General features: G+C 37.2%; 1 long non-coding RNA gene across 2 annotated transcripts in view; it reads right to left on the minus strand.

Moving 5' to 3' along the window:
* The window catches only part of LOC127551655 (uncharacterized), a 102,763-nt gene extending 82,200 nt beyond the window's left edge, over positions 1–20,563 (minus strand). For both annotated transcript variants that reach the window (XR_007951147.1, XR_007951146.1), the window contains exon 1: positions 20,493–20,563. This is a non-coding gene — a long non-coding RNA (uncharacterized LOC127551655). The remainder of the gene's footprint in view (positions 1–20,492) is intronic.
* Positions 20,564–22,825: the final 2,262 nt, after the last annotated feature.

Consider the following 22,825-nt stretch of genomic DNA (forward strand, 5'->3'; position numbering starts at 1 on the left):
AAACATTTCTCTTTAAACCAATTCCCTCTCTAATAGCTGCACTTCATCAGCCCAAACTGACCTTATTTATTACATGGGTAGCCTAGGCTCTACTGGAGCAGATTTGGCCAGAATTTTTTAAATTTATAGGGTTTTTAGGACATACAGTATCTGATCTTAGCTTATCAACTTAGGTGAAACTGATTCCACCTACCAAAAAGGGATTTAATGTCTGTGGATTGCCTTCAAAGGATCAGTGAAGTTGGAGAGGAAAAGGGGAAATTACCTCCGTATGTTTACTGATCTCTAACATTGAGCATTTCTTTCCATTATGACCATAAGAAAAAAATTTACTCTGAGGAGTCCATAGGTTTCATCAGACTGCCAAAGGGATCCATGACACAAAAAGGATAAAGCTCTTCTGCTTTAGGATTCCTTTCAGATCAATGGAAATGATAATAGCTGCATGGATTCAGTCTAGGAAGAAGGGAGGGTATAGAAAGCTTGGAAAGGCCAATCCCCTCTAAACCATAAAGATTTTTTATGCAGTCCAATAAAACTGTCTTGGTGTCTCTGTGTTCAACCAAAGATGCAGAAAAAAGTTGTACTTGCCCAAAAAATTCTTATCACTTTTCCCTCTACCTTCAACAGAGAGCCTTCACTCATGATAGACTTTTCATCATAGGAATACTAGTGATGCTTACATCATTGTGCCAAACAAGCGCAAAGATTTCAAAAGAGAAATATTTTGGTAATGGAAATCTGGGTAAGGAGCTAGTCTCTGAAAGTAAAATTTTGATTTCTTGCCATGATATAAGAATGTAGGAATTTTGGCTAAAGACCTAGTACATCTAACAAAGGTTTTGAAGAATATATTTACCCAATGGTTTAAAAATCTAATTAAGAGGCTTTAAATTGAAAAGGAAACGGAAAGGAGAAAGTTGTCTAAAAACATGAGCCAGAAATTATTTTGCCAATAGAATATATGCCAATCTAGATTCCACAGAGAATGGTTATAATTAGGAAGGAGAAGAACACATCAGTCAATCAAAAAGCATTTATTAAGCATTTACTGTGTACTAGGCATTAGGAATAAGAAAAAAAAGTGAACTAGATCTTGCCCTTAAGGAGAATAAGGTCTAATAGCAGTGGGAATACCCAGAAATTCTCAGTAGATTAAAACCAAAAAAGGAGTCAGAAATAAAACATTCTATCCACAAGTACACAAAGCATGGAAAATGTGCTAGATAAATTGAAAAGCCTAAAACATGGAAGCAGATTTAACCTTATCAGTATCACAAAGACTTGATGATATGTGGGATAGAAGAAGTAATATAATCATCAAAGAATACTGCAGACTACTTAGACAAAAAAAGGAAAAATGAATCTAAGAAACAGATTATAAGCCTGTCATCTAGATCTTATGAAAAATGCTTTTGTAACTGTGTGAAGGATGGATCATTAAGGAATTTTAGAAGCCAATAAGACCAAAAAATTCATTTTACAGGAAACTGAGGTAAAGAAAGTAATGGATTTGCTGAGGGTCACACACACACAGGAAAAATTTGAATCTGTTTTCTTCCTGATTCCAAATCCCATGCTGTGGGGGTCACTCTCACTAGAAGAGATTGGTGTAGGGAGTGGTTTGAGGCAAGGAGACTGAAAAAGTAGCAACTGCAATAGTCCAGACAAGAAGTGACAGAAAAATAAAGTAGTGGCTGTGTCAGTAGAGAGGGGGCGACATATTCTAGAGATGTCATGGTGATAAAAGTGACAAAATTTGACATCTGATTTAGGGTATCAGTGAGGATCAACACAAAGATGGTGAGCCTGATGAATGGGAGAATGGCAGAGTCCTCAATAATATTTAAAAAGCTCAAAAGAGAGGTGGGTTTAGGAAGAAAAGTTAGTTCTGTTTTGAGCATGTTGAGTTTGGCATGGTCATAGAAAACGCAGATGGAAACATCCAGTAGGCAGTTTGCTGATGCAGGAGTTGGCCTGGAAATATTTTCAGATTATGTAATAATTCCCCTAAGTAAAGGTTAAATGAAGAAGCTGAGCTATCATTTATTCATTCATTTATCTCCAATTATCTGAGTTTTTATACTATGTTTGGTACTATGGACTATACAAAGATATATGGGATAATATCCCTGCTCTAAAGAACTTATAATCTAGTAGGAGAGCTAAAAGAAGTGTTTTTTTGAGGCATAATGTCAACAGCACTCTAGGAAAGTGAAAAAAATAAAATTCTATCATAGAAGCACAAAATTCAAGCTAAAAGGTTCCTTAGAGATCACCTATCCCAAACTCTGGGAACACAGAGTGATTAAGAAACTTCAAGTTATACAGGTAAGTGGCAGAATTGGCATTTAACCAGATCTTTTGACTTTAAATATCTTGCCCCCGCACTTCACCAAATAGAGAGATTTTTTATCGCTTTTTAGTGTGCATTTAAATGAAGTCTTGAAAATTTGGTAGGATTTTGATAAGAGGAAGTAAAGCAGAGAGCAGGACAAAAATAAAAACATGAAGTCAGGAAAATACAAGGCTCATGTAAGGAATGAAGAGCAGTCCAGCTTCGGAATCATATAGGACACACAGAGGAAAGTAGGAAATAAAATTGAAAACATTCATTTGGGTCTATAGTAGAGATGTTAAATGCCAGCTTAAGAAATGTTGATTTTCATTTTAAGTCATAAAAATGTTCTAAATCACTATTGATTAGAGAAATGCAAATTAAGGCAATGCTGAAGTTCACCTCACATCTCTTAGATTGGCTAAAATGACAGGAAAACATAATTGATGAATGTTGGAGGGAATGTGGGAAAACTGGGACACTAATAAATTGTTGAGGGAGTTATAAAATGATTCAACCATTCTAGGGAATAATTTGGAATGTGCCCAAAGGGCTGTCAAACTGGGCATACCTTTTGATCCAGCAGTGTCATTCTGGGTCTCTATCCCAGAGATCATAAAAAAGGGAAAAGGTCCTATGTGCGAAAAAATATTTGTAGTGGCTCTTTTTATAGTGACAAGGAATTGAAAATTGAGTGGATACCCTTTAGTTGGGGAATGGCTGAATAAGTTATGTTATATGGAGGTAATGGATTATTATTGTTCTATAAGACATGATGAGCAGACTGATTTTAGAAAAGCCTAGAAAAAGCTACATGAAATAATACTGAGATTAGTGAGCAGAACCAGGAGGACATTGTACACAGCAACAAGAAGATTATATGATGATCAACTGTGATGGACTTGGTTCTTCTCAGCCTTGCAATGATTCAAGGCAATTCTAATGCATTTGGGATGGAAAATGCCATCCTCATCAAGAGAAATAACTATGGAGACTGAATGTGGATGGAAACGTAATATTTTCACTTGTTTGTTTCTTTCTTATTTTTTTTCCTTTTTGTGTGATTTTTCTTGCACAACATGACAAATATGGAAATATATTGAAAAGGCTTGCACATATTTAACCTGTATTGAATTTTTTACTCTTTGGGGGAAGTGAAAGGAAAAGGAGGGAAGGATAAAAATTAGAACATAAAGTTCCACAAAAATGAATGTTGAAAACTACATGTATCTGGAAAAATTAAAAAAAACTATTAAAAAAGGGGAAAAATATTATAACATAATCAGAGGTGTGCATTAAGATCGGAAAGTTACAAAGAAGACTAGGCAGGATGGGAAGATAGGAGATATAGAAAATAATTAGGTCCATTTCAGTAACCCAGATTGAAGCCTGAAATTAGAGTACTGACAGTGAAAATATAAAATTTGCTTGAGACAGACAGAGAAAGAGGCAGAGACAAAAGACAGACATAAAGACACAGACACAGACACAGAGAAAGAACAAGAAGAAAGTGTATATAAAGCAACATAAACCCCAGAATACATGATAGCTAAGAAAAATGTTCACATAACTCCATCGGCTAATGAGAAAAAGATGATTTTTTTTTTCCACTACAGAAAAGAGTCTGTGGCTCCAATGAAAACAAGTGTCTTTGCCGTCTACTTCAATGAACAATCCTCTGTGAGGGAGACTTTATAATTCTAAAAACACCACTTGTAAAAGTTACAAGGAGGTGTGGGTGCAGGGGAAATGGAAGAATTGAAAACGATACTAAAATGAACGAAGACTCTTTGTCCTCGATGCATGACCGCAAACATATTTTGAGGGAGGTCTCCTACTAAAGCCGGTTCACTCTCTTATTTTTACTGGCATTAAAGAGACAGGAGGTTGTGGAAAGAAAGCAGAGGAAAATGATCTTCAGAAGCCTTCCGAAACAGTGCCAGTATTCCGAAGGTTTGCAGCTAAAGAAGTGGACAGGATCCTGGGTAATGTAAAGTCAGGGCTTCTCCATCTAACTCTGGGACTCTGAAGATCTGCCACAGCAGACATGCAAACTTGATTTGCTCTATTTTCTATCAGGCCCACGAAGGTCTCAAAGCTAGCTTCAGAAATAAACCAAATGTCTAACCTTCTTATGCCTACACTCTCAAGGTTTATGAGAGCACAGACCTCATGGCAGATGCCCAATTGCTCCATAAAGGCAGCCAAAGCAAACAAACTCAGGGGTACTTTTCAAAGTGGTCACTAAAATGTATGTGCATCATGGCGCAGATCCTTATGGCCACCTTAAAATATGTGACGAATATTCCTAGAGGATAGTTACTGTTCTTGACCTTTTCTGGAGTTTTGTCTCTTCCAAGAAGGGCTGCTGTCATAAATATTGATTTAGTTTCTATGCCCAGGGAAAGGAAAAGGGGATGGAATGGGAGAAATCTCTGGGGAATATAAAGAATCTTATGTGTTATTTTTCTTTTCCTGCTGTAGGTTTCATGTGCTAATGAAAAGGTAGACTTTGAACCTCCCACTCTCTGTGGCCTAAGGGAGAGGAAACAGTGAAGTGGACACTCCATAGCTATCAAAACTCTTAGTCTTCTATGGATAGTTTAACTGCAAAGTTGATAGAAAACTAAACCTTTTAAGTCTGAGCCACCTCTGAATCAGATCTCTTTATGTATAGAAAAAAATTATATGTGTGTATATATTATAAATTATAAATGGACATATTTTTATTAAAGCTTTTTATTTTTCAGAACACATGCATGGACAATTCTTCAACATTATCCCTTGCAAAACCTTTTGTTCCAATTTTCCCTCCTTTTTCCCCCATGCCCTCACCTAGATGGCATATAGTCCAATATATGTTAAACATGGTAGAAAACATATATCATATTTAAATATATAAAATGAATCATATATCCACAATTGAAAAGTCACATTTTATGACCTCAAGCAAAATTGAGTTGGGGTTAATATTAAAGGATGGTTGGACATGGAAGAATAAAGTGAGTAAAGATAGGCAGGAAGGAATGAACAATTTTAATGTATGCTATTTTAACTGGAATAAACATTTCCTAATGAAAGTAGTTGGTTGTAGAGTTAGAAGAGATAGCATAAAGTCAAGCTTCAGTGGATGTTGCCAGGTTAAGTAGTTTAAAATTTATTCTGAAGGCAATTAGAGAGCCATTGAAATTTTCTGAGCCAGAGACAGTTATGACAAAAATAGAAAATCGATCTGGTAACGATATGTTTTTGTTTGTTGGTTTGGTTTTTTTTGTCCTTTGTTTTCAAAAAGGATCAATGACATTACAGGGTAATGTTTTGACTTGTGTATGAATTGGATTTAAGTGAAGCAGAAAGTGATCATTCTCACTCTCTCTTCCAGAGTTATCAAAGTAAAGGATAGGACAAAAGTCAGGGCAACTGATAGGGCCCCAGATACATTGGAGGACCTTGGTGTCTTTAAGGGATGACGGAGCTCAAAGCTTCAGCCAGCTTCAGCTGCCTTCATGGCCATTGGACCAAATTGTTCTCCTCTGCCCATTCCACCAGGGGAAGTCTTCACATGCTTTGGGTAGATCCTCACCCACACAACAATTTAACTGAAGGACTTATGGTCTAGTAGTTACTCTCAACCCGGTTTAGCCCGTCTGCTGAGGCAGTTTACTGGACATGGTCACTGTGTATCATGGAGAATTAAGGGCTGGGTAGATGCCAAAGGTGGATAAGCAGCCCTGAAAAGGGTTTGGCAAGCCCTCATACCAAATGTACAGGATGACATCACTGTGGTAGGAGGTAGGAGATAAAGAAAGCAATTTAGGAGACTCTTGCATTAAATGCACATAAAAAACAATGGCAGCTTAGTTTTAGATTAGATTGGTAGCAGTTGGAATAGAAATATCTATGCATATATTATGAAAAATCATTACAAAAGAAGAGTCACAGTACTTGATTTTGGGGGGGGTTAAGAGATAGAATTTCAATAAGCAGAGATAATTATTGAACGAAAAGAGTATTTCAGGAAAATATGAATGAAGGCAATAGGAAAGGAAGAATGGAAGAAGGAGGTGGAAATGGATGCAGTGAGTTCAGAGGAAAAGGTACTTTGTAAGTACTTACTTCCAAGGCATTATATTCCAACATGCATATCATTAACCATTAAGCATTGGAGCTCCATACAAAGGGAATTCTATAGTTCCAATCCCTATCTTCTGAGTGCTTACAATTTAAGATATAAAAAGTATGCTTGTGAGACAAACTATACAAAGTTCCTCAAATGTTTCTGTGTGGTACTTTTTTTAAAGTGAGCTTTATATTTTGTTTCTGATTAAGTTTTTCTTTCTTCCACCTCCAGATTTTGATGGAATTGAAGCAATTCATTCCCTGAAAGCCATTTCCTTTTTAAAAAGTGATTTAGACAAGCTTTAATGACGAGTCTCTAAAGAGTTATGATTAATATTGATGTCATCCTGGAAGAAGTTCTCTAGTGGAATGCCCTTAACACTGTTCTATTTAAATGGTTTTTTGTCAACAACTTGTATTAATAAATAGATACATGCTTGTCAAATTGTAGATTAAAAAAATATGATTAACATATCAGACAGCAGAATAAATATTCAAAAAAGTTGAAACAGGATAAATATAGGTAGATGTCCCTACACAACATATATAAGATGCATATATATGCATACATACAGATTTATAACAAAAGGATTAAATCCCAAAAGCCATTTCCTAAAGAGTTCAATCAATTAGTATGTACTTAGCTGAGTATCTGCTAGATGAGTTTATGAAATATGACAATTATGCTGGAGAGGGAGAGTGGATATTAGTGGAAGAGGGCAACCACATTCAAGAGATGGATGGAGAGTTCGTAATTTGAGCACAGACAAGGGGTGAATGAAGCAAGTAGGTAGCAAAATAGAGAGTGCTTCTGACCTGAAGTCAGGAAATCCTGAGCTCAAATCTTCAGTCACTTATTAGCTACATGATAATAACATCTCTTTTCCTGGATATTTGTGAGAATATAGTGCAATGAAGTACTGTATAAATTCTAGCAATTATTATTTTTTAAATCAATTCACAATGACAGGTAGATAGATACCTCTTCCTACAAACCTGGTGGAAAGGAAGGAAGGCAAGGAAAATAAAACTTGAGCTACCACTTGTCATGGAAGCTGCTCTAGGAAAGATTCCATTCTTGGGGCAGTGAGTTGGGATAAATGATCTTTGAGATCCCTTATAGCTCTCTAGAATTCTATGAATCTCAGCTCCTTCATAAGAATATCCTGTAATAGATGCACATTAAATCCAGGTACTTGTGAGAACAAGTCATTGACATGAAGTCATTGACAACTTTGCTTTGATCTTTAAATATGGAAGAAGATAAGTCTTTTCGATATAAAACAATTTTACCACACAGCTGGGAGTGTATATTTCAGGAATAATTAATAATAAAAATGTCTTATAATGGTACAAGGCTATCCTGGGCCCTCACAGGCCATGCTAGCAGGATGCGAGTTCTGCAAGATGGTACTAAGCTAAAAAGGTATTGAGGAAAGGTCCACTAATAATCTATCCATTTGTCCTATAGGAACCAGGAGAGATAAATTTAGAAAGGGTCATTCCCAGGTTGGCCAAAGGGTAATGAATATTTTTAGCTGCAGCAACTCTGAAAGAATGTCTACCAAAGTTGGAGAAGTATTGAGATCTCTGTTTGTAGAGGGAGGGCCTACACTAATGAATTTACAAATGACAGAATTAGGACCAAATAATCATAAAATTTCAGCACTTGAAAGAGAATTTCTTCTAAAGGATACCCTAAAATGACCTTCTAGACTTTACTTGAAGATGGTCTGTGAAGGGGAAGCCAGGATCACTTTGTCAGGGACAGCTCTGCCTGTAGCTTTTCGTTCTGTCAAATAAGCTAATATCTATAAAGTGCTTAGGCAAGTATGTAGTTGCCTAATAAATATTTGTTCCCTTCCTTCCATCAAGTCTAAAGTTTTCATTTTGCATCTGTCACATATTTCTCCCAGTTCTACCCTCCAGGATCAATGAGAACAAATTACATTCCCCCACACATACACACATCATGTCTTCTCTTTTCCATTCTAAACATTCCTCCATACCTGCAATCAATCCTTGAAGTTTTGAAAAATAGTGATAACAATCTCACAATTTACATACTGCTTTATGACTGACAAAGCACTTTTCTTCTAACAAGACTATGACATTACAATTAGTTTTTCTCAATTACTTTCCAGTACTTTCTCTCAGTTTTTTATACCTCACTCCCTAAAATGGACTCTAATCCACTGGCCTCACAGCTGTCCCATTCCCAACACACTCCATCTCTTTGCTCTGGACATTCCCTCTGGCTACCCAGCTCACCAAGAATTCTCTGCCTCCTCATCTTTGTCTACTAATCTCCCTGGATTCCTTTAAATTTTAACTTCTACAGGAAGCTTCCCCCCAACCCCTCCTAATCCCAATGTCTTCCCCCTGTTAATTATTTCCTATCTATCTTATATATAGCTATCTTTGTATATATAGGTTTGCATATTGTCTCCCCCATTAGATTGTAAACTCTTTGAGGGCAGGAAATACCTTTTTCCTTTCTTTGTATTTCTGGAGTTTAGCAATAGTGCCCGGTGCATAGTAGGTATTTGATAAATGTTTATCGATTGATTGATTGATTAAAGTTTCCTCAGAATTAAGGGACTTTCTCACAGCTAATCAACTGAAATACACACTTAGAGAGAAAGGCAAAACAACTAAACTTCCTCTTAAGCATCTGTCATGGAATCTTCTCACAATGTATAATAGTTTGTTCTTTGAAGAAGAGGACAATGTAAAAAAAGTTGTTTGGATATGAAAGCTCTATATGGGGAATGAATACATGTGGAAAGTTCTTTGTGAAGTTTTGGGAACTTGGGGGATGGGGAATTATGTAGGTGTGTTTGGTTGGTTTTTTTGGCTTCTTTTCAGTTTTTTTTTTCTTTTGGGCACTTAGATTTTTCTGGGTGAGTGATTTTCGCATCTCACTCTCTAATTCCTAACTTGGACTCCACCATGTAAATAATTTGTGCCCACCTAGTTATACATTAACTTGGAATATGGATGTGGCTTTTAGGTGCTTTCAGAAACTTTATTATTGTACCTTAGTTGATTTATGGTCTTGCTTTGAGAGCTCCACCTTTGTTAGAATTTTCCCAAAGAAGAGTGAGACTTTCACATGTATAATGGTCATTGATTAATCATATTCTGGTTGACAAATAAATGGCTAGTCTAATGGCCAGTCCAGGTTTTTTTACTCTGGGAGTTTAATTCTGGAATCTAGCCCTAGACCATAAGCTTTGATTCTTTAAAAAGAGTCTTCTAAGGAATAAAGTTGGGTTTGTTTATGTGGGTTATTTTTTTAAATGTCTGTCATTATTCAAGGATTTAGAGTTGGTTTGGATTCTCTGCAATTAGTCTTCAAAATTGTGGTCCTCTTCTGAATTGCTCCATAACTCAAGTTTTTCAGGGAGAATAAATGTTAATCATTATTAAAATTCACTCTCCAGAAATTTTATAATAAAGTCAATAGGGAAATAAGAACTTCTGCTAGAAAAAAAAAAAGAATTAACCATTATTTATTGCTAGCAGATAAAAAGCAACCAAAAGGGAGAGTTCATTGTTTAATCTTGAGGAAAAAATAAACCTAGTGAGTTCCCAAAAGGAAGAAATCAATTTAATACCAGTTTTAAAAATCATTGTCCCAACTGTTCAAGCAGCTGTGGTCCTACGGTCTCTCTTACCAATATATATCTAGTTTAATCCCTCAACTAATATTTGCATAAGGGGGTATAGAGATTTCTTGCACCTGAAGAGACAAATGTTCCTTAATGGTTTCATAAAGACCTTCTATTTAAAAGTAAAAAATGAAAAGATCAACAGCAGAAATCATGAGCTCAAGAGTCATTAGGTGAATTCTGAAAGGCATCCTGCTGCTTGCTATTTGTGGGGGATTGACTCAGGTCACACACAGAGAGGGCCTGAATTGGAACCTGCTAGGCTGAGATAACTTCCTCCTTCAGATTAATTTCTTGATTGTACAATTTTCAAGTCCTGCTGACTCTCCTTTAAAGAACTTTTCAGAAGTCATATACAATCCCATAGAGGAGGGAAGATGGTGGATCATCATTGGATCAGAAATGTGGAAGCCCAAAGGATCTCAGAGACTATTTGGTCTAAGCTCTTCATTCAGACTAAGAAAGGCTAAATTACTTGCCCAGGATCACATGATCCCTAGACCTGGAATCTGGCTCCAAATTCCAAATTCCAGATTGCTCCCTATGTTAAAATATCTTGCATTTGCTATGTTGATAAGGTCATTTCCTTGGCTTTTTCTATTGGTCCCATTGCAAAACGGTTTATTCCATTTTTAATCAGAATAGCAGGAAGGCCAATATCCTAAACTTTTATCCTAGCTGAGGGAGAAAGAATCTTACACTAAATTCAATCTGCCTCTAATAATACAGCATTTTCACATGTGCCCCCTGCTCTTCCATTACCCAGTGGACTTTCAAGTATAATATTGTTTTATGGCCTTCACCTCCAAGCATGAAAATCTTGAACAACTGCCCTCCTAAGCAAATTAGAAAAAAATTGCTCCAGGCTCCAAGCTTTAAAGGGAGAGGCCAACAAAATGCCACCCTCTTCCTGCAGGGTGCTAAGTAGTAGAGACAAACACAAAGAAAGCTTTAGTCCGAATGGAGACCCCCATCCTCTGACGCTTCTAGCATATGCCATGGATCCTTTCCTATTTTTGATTTTATAAATAAATAGCCCTGTGGGAAAAGTTGGCTTTAAGTCAACACCACAGAAATTTAATTTTAACTTTCATGAATACAGCTATTAACAAGGGTTTCTTTCTGGTACTAAAGACGCCTACCATTTAACAGACCTTTGATGTTATTTGAACACATACATTTCCAAAAACCATCTGCTGTGTTGTGCATGTTTAAAAAAACACACAGACTCACACTCACACACCCACACACATACACACCATAACACTTTTTACTTGAATCCCTCTCGTTCTAAATGCTGCTTGCAGCTACCTGTAGGTAATCTTGTCATCTTAAATAAAAGAATCACTCTACTTGAAATTATTAATACACGGGGTAAGAAAGGTACATATTTACTAACTTAAGGAACTGCATGGAATGGCTTTCCAGACTAATTTGAGTTTTCATATTGCACTCTCTACAAAGTTCTTAATTGTGATGGAAACATCTTGGGGACAACCTGAACAAATGAAACAAAAAAATGTTCCTAAACTGCTTTATCCACATACCTTACTGAGAAGCATTTTCAGAATGCTTCCCTGGCAATATGGTTTGATGGAAAAGGCACTGGTCTCAGAGCCATAGCTGAGTTTATCTTTTGCCTCTTACACACAATGGCTGCTTGAACTCATTCAAGTCACTAAATCTCAGTGCTCTAGACAACTCTTCAAGTCTGTAAGGTACAGAGCAGGTATCAACCTGCCTTAGCAGAGGGAGTTTCCTCACCTGGGAGATCCCTAAATTAATGACATCACAAGTCTATCTAATCCTTGTCCCACCTAAATACAAGTATTGTTCCATAGAAACTAGAAATTGGACAGGAATGGATTCAAGCAAAGATCATTAAATTGGGGACTTCAATTTCAAAAATCATCCCAAAAAATTTTAAATGGTAGACAAAGCACAAAAAGGCCCTTCTCCCCCACCATTGTTTTTAATAGCCCTTTGTATGATTAAGGAAGAATTTAAGGAAAATTCATATAGTTTTGATTCATTTACCCTTTGTCAAAATAGCATTGAATTTCCCCTACCATTGAACTCTTTTTAGTGAGCTTCTTCATCTAATTGTTCCCTTAAACACATACACACACACACACACACACACACACACACACACCCCTTTTTTTCCAAACCAGCAAGATGCATTATGGCTGCCAAAAGGCTTGGGTTTATTTTAAAAACTTCAAACCCATGTGCTTTGGATCAGTTTGAAACACAGCCTTCCCAAACTTAGAATCAAATTTTCTCTCCATAGTATTTGAGTACTTTAGACTATACTGTGCCAAGGTGGCAGGAAGCAATCATTACTAGTTCATCCAACTTAGACCACCTCATTGCTGATTGTCCAAATCTTAGCAAGGATAAACAGAGCTCAAGTTCAAGAGAAGGAAGCAAGAACTAGGAAACCAGAATCTGAAATCTAATCTCTGTGAACTTGGACAATCATACGCCAGAGAATCAAATGCAATAACATTGGTAAAGTACTTAGTGCAGTACTTGGCATACAGTAAGCACTATCTAAATGCTTGTTCCTTTTTTCTTCCTCTCCCTCTTTCTTCATCAGGATTTCAGAATGTTAAAGCAGAAAGGAAGGTTAGAAATTATTTACTCCTAGAGTCGAAGAGCTTGAAAGGACCTCAGCAATCATTTCATTTAACTTGATACCCCAAAGGCTGAATTGATTTGTTCACGATCACATTTATTGTTTTAGTCACGTCTGACTTTGTGACCTTATCTGGGATTTTCTTGGTAAAGATAGTGGAATGGTTTGCCATTTCCTTCTCCAGCTCATTTTACTGATTAGGAGACTGAGGCAAACAGAATCAAGTGATTTACCCAGAGTCATACAACTAGTAAATGTCTAAGAATGGATTTGAATTCAGGAAGATGAGTCTTCTTGACTCCAGGCCCAAAACTCTATCCACTGAGCCACCCAACTGCCAACATCACATAGGGAATGTCAAAGTCAGAATTTGAACTCAGATCTCTTACCCACGATAACTTCTTCTCAAAGCCCCACTTGACTCATTTATTTGTAAAATGAAGGTGAAGATTTTAAATTTCAAGGTGAAGAGTGAATTGCTATAATCTACAGCACAAATTTTAAAAATTATGTACTACAAGCCATTCATTTGGTCAAAGGATATGAACAATTTTGAAATGAAGAAATTAAAACCATTTCTAGTCATATGAAAAAATGTTCTAAATCACTATTGAAGAGAGAAATGCAAATTAAGACAACTCTGAAATACCAGATTGGTATTTTTCAGATTGGCTAAGATGATAGAAAAAAGATAATGATAAATGTTGGAGGAGATGTGGGGAAACTGGACACTAATGCATTGTTGGTAGAGATATGAACTGATCCAACATTCTGGAGAGCAATTTGGAATTATGGCCAAAGGGCTATCAAATTATACATATCTTTTGATCCAGCAGTGTCTCTATTGGGCTTATATCCCAAAGAGATTATAAAAAAGGAAAAGGATCCACATGTACAAAAATGTTCATAGCAGACCTTTTTTGTGGTGGCAAGGAACTGGAAACTAAGTGCCAATCAGTTGGGGAATGGTTGAATAAGTTACGGTATATAAATGTAATGAAATATTATTTTTCTATAAGAAACAATGAGCAGGATGATTTCAGAAAGGCTGGGAGAGAGTTACGTGAACTGATGCTAAGTGGAGAATGAAGAGAACATTATACACAGCAACAAGAAAATTATGGGATGATCAACTGTGATGGATTTAACTCTTTTCAACACTGAGGTGATTCATGACAATTTCAATAGATATGATGGAGAGAGTCATCTGCATCCAGAGAGTGGACTATGGGAACTGAATGTGGATCACAACATAGTATTTTCACTCTTTTTTGTTGTTATTTGCTTGCAGTTTATTTTCTTTCTCATTTTCCCCCCTTTTGATCTGATTTCTCTTGTGCAGCATGATAAATGTGGAAGTATGTTTAGAAGAATTGCAAATGTTCAGCCTTTATTGGAGTATTTGCTATCTAGGGAAGGGGGGAAGGAGGAAGAAAAATTTGGAACACAAGGTTTTGAAGGGGTGAATGTTGAAAACTATCTTTGCATGTATTTTGAAAAATAAAAAGCTATTATTACAAAATTAAATAAAATAAAAATCCTTTTTTCACCAAAAAAAAAGTCATATTTAGATCAAAGTCTATCATTCTTTTCTAACTCTTATCTTCCACTTAGATAGAAAATCCCTGCCCAATTTAAAAAGTCAAAACTTGCCACTTCTCCTCTTCTCCTTCTTCTTCTTCCTATTTCTTTTCCTCCTACTCCTCTTCTCTTTTTCTTCTCCTTCTCCTTTTCTATATTTCTCTTCCTACCTAATGCCTTGGTTTGCTTGACACTGGAATAGTGCAAAAAATATTTTTCCTCAGGTATTTTACTCTATTCCTCAGTCTGATCTTCTATAAATAAGATAATATTCCCTCTCCTCTTGATGTGTGATCATTTGTTCATTCATAATATGATTTGAATTCCGTGGAAGATGTTAAAAAAGGATTTATTTTTAAATTTTACTGAATCACAAAATGGCAAAAATGGATGAATCTCAAATTCCCTTTCATCCCAGGAATTCCCATTCTGGGCCCTTCCGGTCCAAACTGGTGACTTTGTGAGTTACATACTACATCTAAGACTAGGTCCAGTTACGTTTCCTTTAATTACCTAGACTTCCCAGCTATCCTGCAGTGACCAGAAACCCACTTCTATATTTTATTTCCCTCCTCCCCACCCATCAATTTCCTCTTTCCAGTTCTGGAACTATAATCAGATCAACTCTGTCATTTTAGCCCTACACACTGTTTCTGTAACTTCTAAACCAAAGTAGCCCTCTCTGGTTACCATTGTTCCCCTGTTGGAGAATAAATTCCTTAAGTGTTGCATTCACTCGTGTATTTGTGTCCATGGAGCTTACAACATAATAAATGCTTGATTTTTTTTCATCATTTCATTAGTTTTGCAGATGTGGAAACCGAGTCCCTAAAATACGGAATCATTTGCCAAAAATCATACATAGGTAGCAGAGCCAGGATCCAAATGTAGATCTTTGGACCCCAAGTAGAACAGACAGTCCACTACACATTAGAGAAAGAATAACAAAAAGAAAAGTGAACTCAAATAGAAAATATCAATTACCACTTGGGGAAATATTAACAGTAAAAAAAAAAAAGCTGATATTAGACACTAAGATGATGGCTGTGATTTATCTGCTAGATGCAATTCTTTGAAACATTCTGGCTTTCAAAAATCTCACAATAATCTTCTAACCATAACTTCAAATATTCTTGACAAACCCCACAATTTAACCAGGAATAAAGGCGAACACAGTTTCTTGGCATCAAGAAAGGGAGAGTCATTTTCAAAATGAGTAGAAAGTGAACTAGCCCTTGCAAGTATCAATCCTGTTGATACATCTTTTAAATCATAACACAGTCAAAGGCATTTATGAAATTAGGTGCTGCCCGAGCAAGAGAAATGGAGCCCTATCGAGCTGAAGGATCAGTGGCAGTTACACTAAGAGCAACCGGGGAGAGGATTAAAACCCACCCTCTCTTTAAAAATGTAATTTAAAATGGAAAACTCCAGAGAGGCCATCTTTTATGATGAAGCTTGATTATCAGATTTCCACCGATGATACCGAGATCGACTTGCCTGTTCCTACAGGTCCTAATGAGGCGATGTCTCGATTTCTCCACCGGCTTGTCTGACATCCAAGTCTGCATGACGGCTAATAGCCAGCAGCTGAAAACAAGAAGCTGCCTGGCTGGTTTTAACTAGTTCGAAAAATGACACATGTAGCCTCCTTATCACACATTTTGATAGGTTCATGGTTCCTTTGACAGCCATGGGTTAAAAAAAAAAAAGTTGGCATTAATATAAATGTATAGCTTCCTCCTTGAGAAATATAGCAACAATCTAAACAATCTAAATCTAATTAATGTCAGGAAGAAAGCTTGTCTTTGGATGCCCCCAAGACTACCATTCTAAGTGACATGTTCCCCCATTGGAATTCGGTTTATGTGATGGTCTTGTCTAAACTCGAACAACTTCACATCTGTAATTCCTTGATGACTGATAAGCTTTTCTCTCTGCTTAAAATAGATTTTGCTGGAGCTTTCTCTCTCTTTCTCCTTCTTTTACTTTTTCTTCCTACCCCGCCTTTCCTCTGTCTGAATCCAGGATGTACTAGAAAATGAGATTTAGTGATAGAGCACTAGAATGTTCTCCACCGGAACAAAGCAAGACGTAGATTCTGCTCCTCCAGTCCCTCTACATCCATTTTCACATAATTTCTAGAAACCATAAAAAAAGGCAAATAAAGATTACAAAATGGAGCCCATTAAAGATCTTCATTCAAAATCATAAGGTTTCTGAATTTGTTATAAAATGGGAATGAATCATAAAGACCATAAAGTCCAACTTTCTTATTTTCCAGATGAGGAAAATGAGTTTCAAAAAAGAGCAGTGAATAGACTAAGGTCACTTAACATGCTGATGACACAGTGAGGATTGAACTTAGGTCTCTCCCTCCTCCTAATGTGGTGCTTCTTTCACTGCCCTGCCCTGCCTCCCAGAGAAACAATCACTTACGCTTCTTTCTCTGAGTCAACACCCCGTGCTTTCAACTTTCATTTTTCAAATACACAGTGTATGCATAATAAAGAAGGTGAAAGAGAAATCCTAATGAAAGGAGGAAAACTTGACCTCTTGAGATTACTTAGACTTAATTAGAACACGAATACACAAGGGTATTCATACAAAAAGAAGCAGCAGAATAATACTGAATGTCAAAAAAATAGATATTCATGTGAGGAAATTCAGGCATGGGAAAGGGAAGCTGGATAATGAATGTCTATTTGTATGAGGGATAGTTGTTGTTACTGTTTGTCCTTCATTCTGAAAGAGACCCATAACATCAAGGAGTTGATGATATGACATGCAAATAAATTGGATTTAAGTGAGGGAGGACTGGGCAAAGTCACCTGTTTCACTCTCCTCTGGAGCCATCTGAGTCCAGTAGCAAGATACAGATCAGGAGGGAAAAGTAGAAAGTATAGTATCATGATAATAACCTAGACAGAAGGGAAAAGTATATGAGGCATTCAGAAACCTTACATGGAAATCACATATAGTACTTTAACATTTTTAATTTTTATCAATTAACCAAAATCTTTCCCTCTGACTCCTGCCTTCTCCAAAGAAAAAGAGGAAGGAGGAAGAGGAAGAAAAAGAAAAGGAGAGGGAGAAGGAAGCAAGGAAGGAAGGAAGGAAGGAAGGAAGGAAGGAAGGAAGGAAGGAAGGAAGGAAGGAAGGAAGGAAGGAAGTCAACAAAAAACTACTCTCCTGCAAGTGTCCACTGTTTCTGCACACTCATAGGGTGTACTGGTCCCTTCTCACCCAGGGCCATATCTCTGAAGCACAGCTAAACCCGGTGTTCCTAATTAGCAGAGGTTCCCTCATTCTTCCAGGACTCAGACCCCCGAACTGTCTGGGAGATGAAAGTTTCTAGGCTTCAGGCAAGGCTCTCCACAATCCAGATAGCCCTAGGGCTTCCACCTTCCTGTTTCTCTGGAGCTAGTCTGGAAGTGTTTACACTTCCCACCAGTTAAACCTCCATTCTGGGGTCTTTCTTCAGGTCTTCTCGGGTTGTCCCAGGAAGACCCTTGTTCTGCCCCATCTTTATTTATTTTTCATCAGTCTATGTTTGCCCTGAGGTGCGAATTTATTCTATTTGTGAGGGAAATCTGGAGAAAATGGAATTTTTCTGACTTATTCCACTATCTTCCCATAATTCTCTCTGAAAGTTTCATTTTTCAAGAACAAGTAGAAATACAAAGGTCCGAAGCTCTTCTGGAGCTGATTCTGACCAACAAGAAGGAACAAAGTGATTGCTGAAGTAGAAATGGTGAGAACTGAAGGAAAGGGATTACTCCATATTAGAATGTGTGCAAGAGAAAGAGATGTAATGACAAAAATCATCTATCCCATATCCTAGACGTTGCAAGAGTAAATTTCAAAAGGTTCAGAAAAAGATAGGTTGAATTTCTACAGGAAAAGTCAGCACATAGACAAATTCTGAAGATTATTCTTCAGAACAGAAATTATTCTTAAGAGGGAGGAGAGAAATTGTCTAAAGAAAAGAATATGGATATCCACTTGATAGACGTCAAATTTAGATATTTTAAAAACATGTAGAAGATGGAAGTGGGGACAGAGGTGGGGTACTAAACAGTACATAAATCCCAGCAAACTGCATACTGCTTTAATTTTAAAATGTAGTGTTATCTGTTTTATTGTATGTTTTATTTATGTTGATAAATATTTTCTGATTATATTTTAATTTGTCTGGATCCACTCAGAAGTGTTGTGAGCCACATATGGCCCATGGGTCACATGTTTTAAATCTCTTTACAACAGAGCTTGGAATGAGCTAAGGTTGATACAAAGAACAACAAAAAGATGAGGAGGAGAATGATGATGATGATGATGATGGGACGAGGATGAGGATGGTAATAGTGATGGGACGAGGATGAGGATGGTGATAGTGATGGGATGAGGATGAGGATGGTGATGGTGATGGTGATGAAGATGTGGTGGTGGTAGTAATGATGATCATGACAGCTAACATTTCTATAGCACTTTCAGGTTTGCAAAGGGCTTACACACATTATTTCATTAGATCCTCATTTTATTCTGGTAAGCAAATCAGATCTTGAACTATCATTGGTTTTCAGTGCCTGATCTAGAGAATTGTAAAGGCTAAATTGAGGACACTGAACAACTTGAAATCCAATATTGGTCCTGCTAAAAGCCACATTGCTATTTTAAACTCTTTGATTTGGCCTTTTTGTTCCATGACTGCTGGATCAATATTAGGAGAAACCACCAGCGGTCATATTACATTAATCATCCACAATAGTATGTAAGCTCCTGGAAGAGCGCTTTTGGGGGGAAGGGTCTTCATACCCCCACCTCCTAACACAGTGCCTGACCCAAAGCAGACACATCATAGATACTTATTGGTTTTAGCTTGAGCTCCTTGGAGCACAAGGGACCCCATGATATAGTATAAAGAATCAGGAGGCCTGGTGATCTCAACCTCACCTTCTGCACCTGTAGGATGATTCCTAAGATCTCTAAGATCTACAAAGGTTTCTGATCCTCCCTAAGATGGACAAAAGCTAAAGTAGCACCAATCCTCTGCTCAAAACATAGGTTAAAAAATTACTCAGAACTCAGACCCGAGCTTAGGGTCACAGGTTAATGTTGATTGGAATCCCAACCCACACCTTCTACAGAGGAGGAAACTGAGAGATTAGATATCTTGCCCCAAGTTATACAGGTATTAAAAGGCAGAATCAGAATTTGAACTCAGGTCTTCTCAGTGCAGGTATAGAATTCTTTTTCCACAGATTGAAAAAGCACTTTGTTTGTATGTACCTCCCGGCCACCTTCACCCCACCTCACCTTTAGGCAGAATCTCTGAAGGTCGCGAGACTGATGTGACCTTTCTTCTGATAGGACGAAAGCGCAGTGCCCTTTGGTACACAGCATCTTCTTGTTAATTGATTCCACATAAAGCAGCCATCTGGCTTGGCACTGGCAAATAAAGGCTACACTGCACAGACTTGTTTGTCCCAGTTTCCATGTCTTTTATCCTTCCCTCTCACTGCCCGCTTCGGGCACACACTTCTCTCTCCCCCGTCCTCCCTGGCAAACTTCCTGAGCTTGGCGGGAACTAAACGCTAAGATGGGCAACGCTGATGTGGAGAAACGCGCCCTTCTGGACGTGGAGGACACACGCAGACCCCAATGATCGTAAAGGAAAACAGATGCCCTGGTGTGATGCGAACCAGAGAGAGCCACATTTAAAACACAACTGGACCCAACTGCTGGCCCCGAAGGCTGAGGGACAGAAGAGAGGGTTTGTCGAGCTCACCAGAGATCCTCACAGATGTACCGACACAATGATCCATTCAGCACCAGGACTGAAGGTCATGAGAAAAACCTGTTACTCCTGATTAAAGTTAGTAAATGTCTGGTGGAATTTGAATGGTGGCACTTGCCCTACATTCTTTTCAAAAGCCCTTCCATATCACTTACTGGTATTCCAAAGTATAAACCATAAGCAAGTCAGTAATTACCCTGGCATAATTTTCCATTGAATATAGAAACAAGATGTTAATGACTTTTAAGCCATTAAAGATAAAACCATATTCGTACTTAATTCATTAATACATAATAATTCATTTATGCAATCTTAAGTGTGGCCAGAATATCATACCCTTACCTGTGGGTGCTCTGCCCAAAGGACTGTAAATGTTGACAGCTGAAACCTCACAAGATATCTTGGGGTTTAAGGACTAGGATTATGCCTTAAGAGCAAATTGTTCTGGCTCTCATTGATTGAACAACAATAGGTTCCAAACCAAGCCCCACTTGGTCATTGTGCCCTGATTGGCAAAGAGTGAATGTAAATAGCAATTATTTCTGTTTTGGCCAGAAAACCCAGGAGTCTTTCCCTCTCAGATTTTATATACGTGTTTTCTCTCTCTCTCTCTCTCTCTCTAAATAAATAAATAAATATGTATGTATGTATTTATATATAGGTATACATATGTATACCTATATATATATATTCTCTATGTGTGTGTATGTGTGTGTAGTGTGTGTGTGTATATATATATATATATATATATATATATATACACACATATACATATAATTAGGTAAAAGAAGTCATTCTCTGCCTCATTTCTTACCTAACCTTAATCAGTGATGGGTGTTTGCCTCAGTCTGAAACTTCAGACTGAGACCTGTGTAAGACCTTAGCTTAAAAAGGCAAGCTCTCCCACCGCATCTAGGGCCATCTCAAGTCCTCCTGATCTGTATCTGGTCATGGATGGCTCTGGAGGGGAAGGTAAGGCAGGTGACCTTGCTAGGCCTCCTTCACTAAAATCAACTCACCAGCATGTCACAGCATCCCCTCTCTGATGTCATGGTCCTCTTAGAAAACTAAGGACAAAAACCAACAACAGTATGTGACAATTCTAATACCTGATTTGACCTGAGGGAAGAGAAGCACTTTTCCTTATCTGACTATTCTACACATTTTCCTTCCCCATCCAAACCCAAAGGCCTTTCATAGCCACCCAATTCATTAAGTCTTTCCATTCTTTTAATATGCCTGATGCATGGATATTTATCCAAGTCTCCTCCTCTCATGAAAAGACTCACAAGACCAAATCTGAAAGCCTTCTGCTTTGCAACAGGAAAAATGTTGGGGTGGTCAAACATAAGTCATTGTTATTAATTAAGCTATATTCAAGATCCATGTGACCTTTTCAAGGTGTCACCAAAAGGCTTTCTGCTACCATAAATCTGGGTTTTTAATATATCAATATATAACTACAAATCAATATACAATATATCAGCCTGAGTGGTGGCTGGGGCTTTCAAAGCTCAAAGAATCCAATTTAAATAATAATACTTATACAAAAGGGTAAAAAGTAAGCATTTTATAAAGAGGAAACGGTTCTGCCCTCAAGGAGTTGTTTATAGTCTATGAGAGGAGAGGAGGTACACATAATGTGTTTATGTAAGTATGCAAAATATATGAAAAATATGTTCAAAGTAAAAGCAAAGAGGGATGGAGGGTAGATATTAGTAATTGGGTTAGTAACTGGGTACCAGGAAAGACTTCGTGTAGAAAATGGCATGGCAGATAAATTTTGAAAGTACTTTTGGGTCCTAAGAAAGAAAACTCATATTCCAAAGGAACTATCCTTTTTATAAAGACTGATTTTCTCCTCTCTTTTTGCCTTTTTGGGGCTTACCATCTTTTATTCATTCCTAACTGCCCCCCTAAAGTAAACTTTCTTCACTAGCTAAGATCTGACCCCTATGAAGCTGGGATCTTAAACCCTGGCACACAAGTCAGAACACAGACCTTTTGTTTTCTAGAAATATTTTCCACTTCTTTTCTTATATACAGTGCCACAGAGATGATATTCTTTATAACACAGTTTCATATTCCTTTTTGATTCAATCAGCATCTTATTCTGATGTTCATAAACAGAGGATCGTTCAGAAGTATTCCCTGAAGAGGAAATGTGAATGATAGAAGTTGTGGGTTTTGTTTTAATTTCATGCATATGCCCACTAATCAGAGATAAATAGAATTATCTTGCTTTATATAGTAAAGTTTGTTCAACCCAGCAAAGCAACTATCTTAAATGAATATTTAATATTCACTCCTTTCTTGGGGCGTGGGTATCTATAAGACATCAAATGTACAAACTGGCAAGACAGAGTTGCTGTGTTTCTTGAGCTCTTTTGGTTATTTTTCTTGGTTAAAAGGATAGGAGGAACATGGGAACAATATCTAAAAATGACTGTGAGTTTAAAAAAATGCATCAATGTCATTTTTAAGGAAATAAATAAGGGGGAGGGAGCAAATATTTATTAAATGCCTCCTATGTGCCAAACACTGTGCTAAGTGCTTTAGAAATATTTTTTTCATTTGATAGATAAAACATTTTTAATATGTATTTAAAGTCTCAACAAATGTTTTCAATGAATAATGTTTCCTGGATGGGGAGGAGAGAGAAACATATTTTGTGA

This window comes from Antechinus flavipes, chromosome 2, assembly GCF_016432865.1.
Source record: "Antechinus flavipes isolate AdamAnt ecotype Samford, QLD, Australia chromosome 2, AdamAnt_v2, whole genome shotgun sequence".
Lineage (NCBI taxonomy): Eukaryota > Metazoa > Chordata > Mammalia > Dasyuromorphia > Dasyuridae > Antechinus > Antechinus flavipes.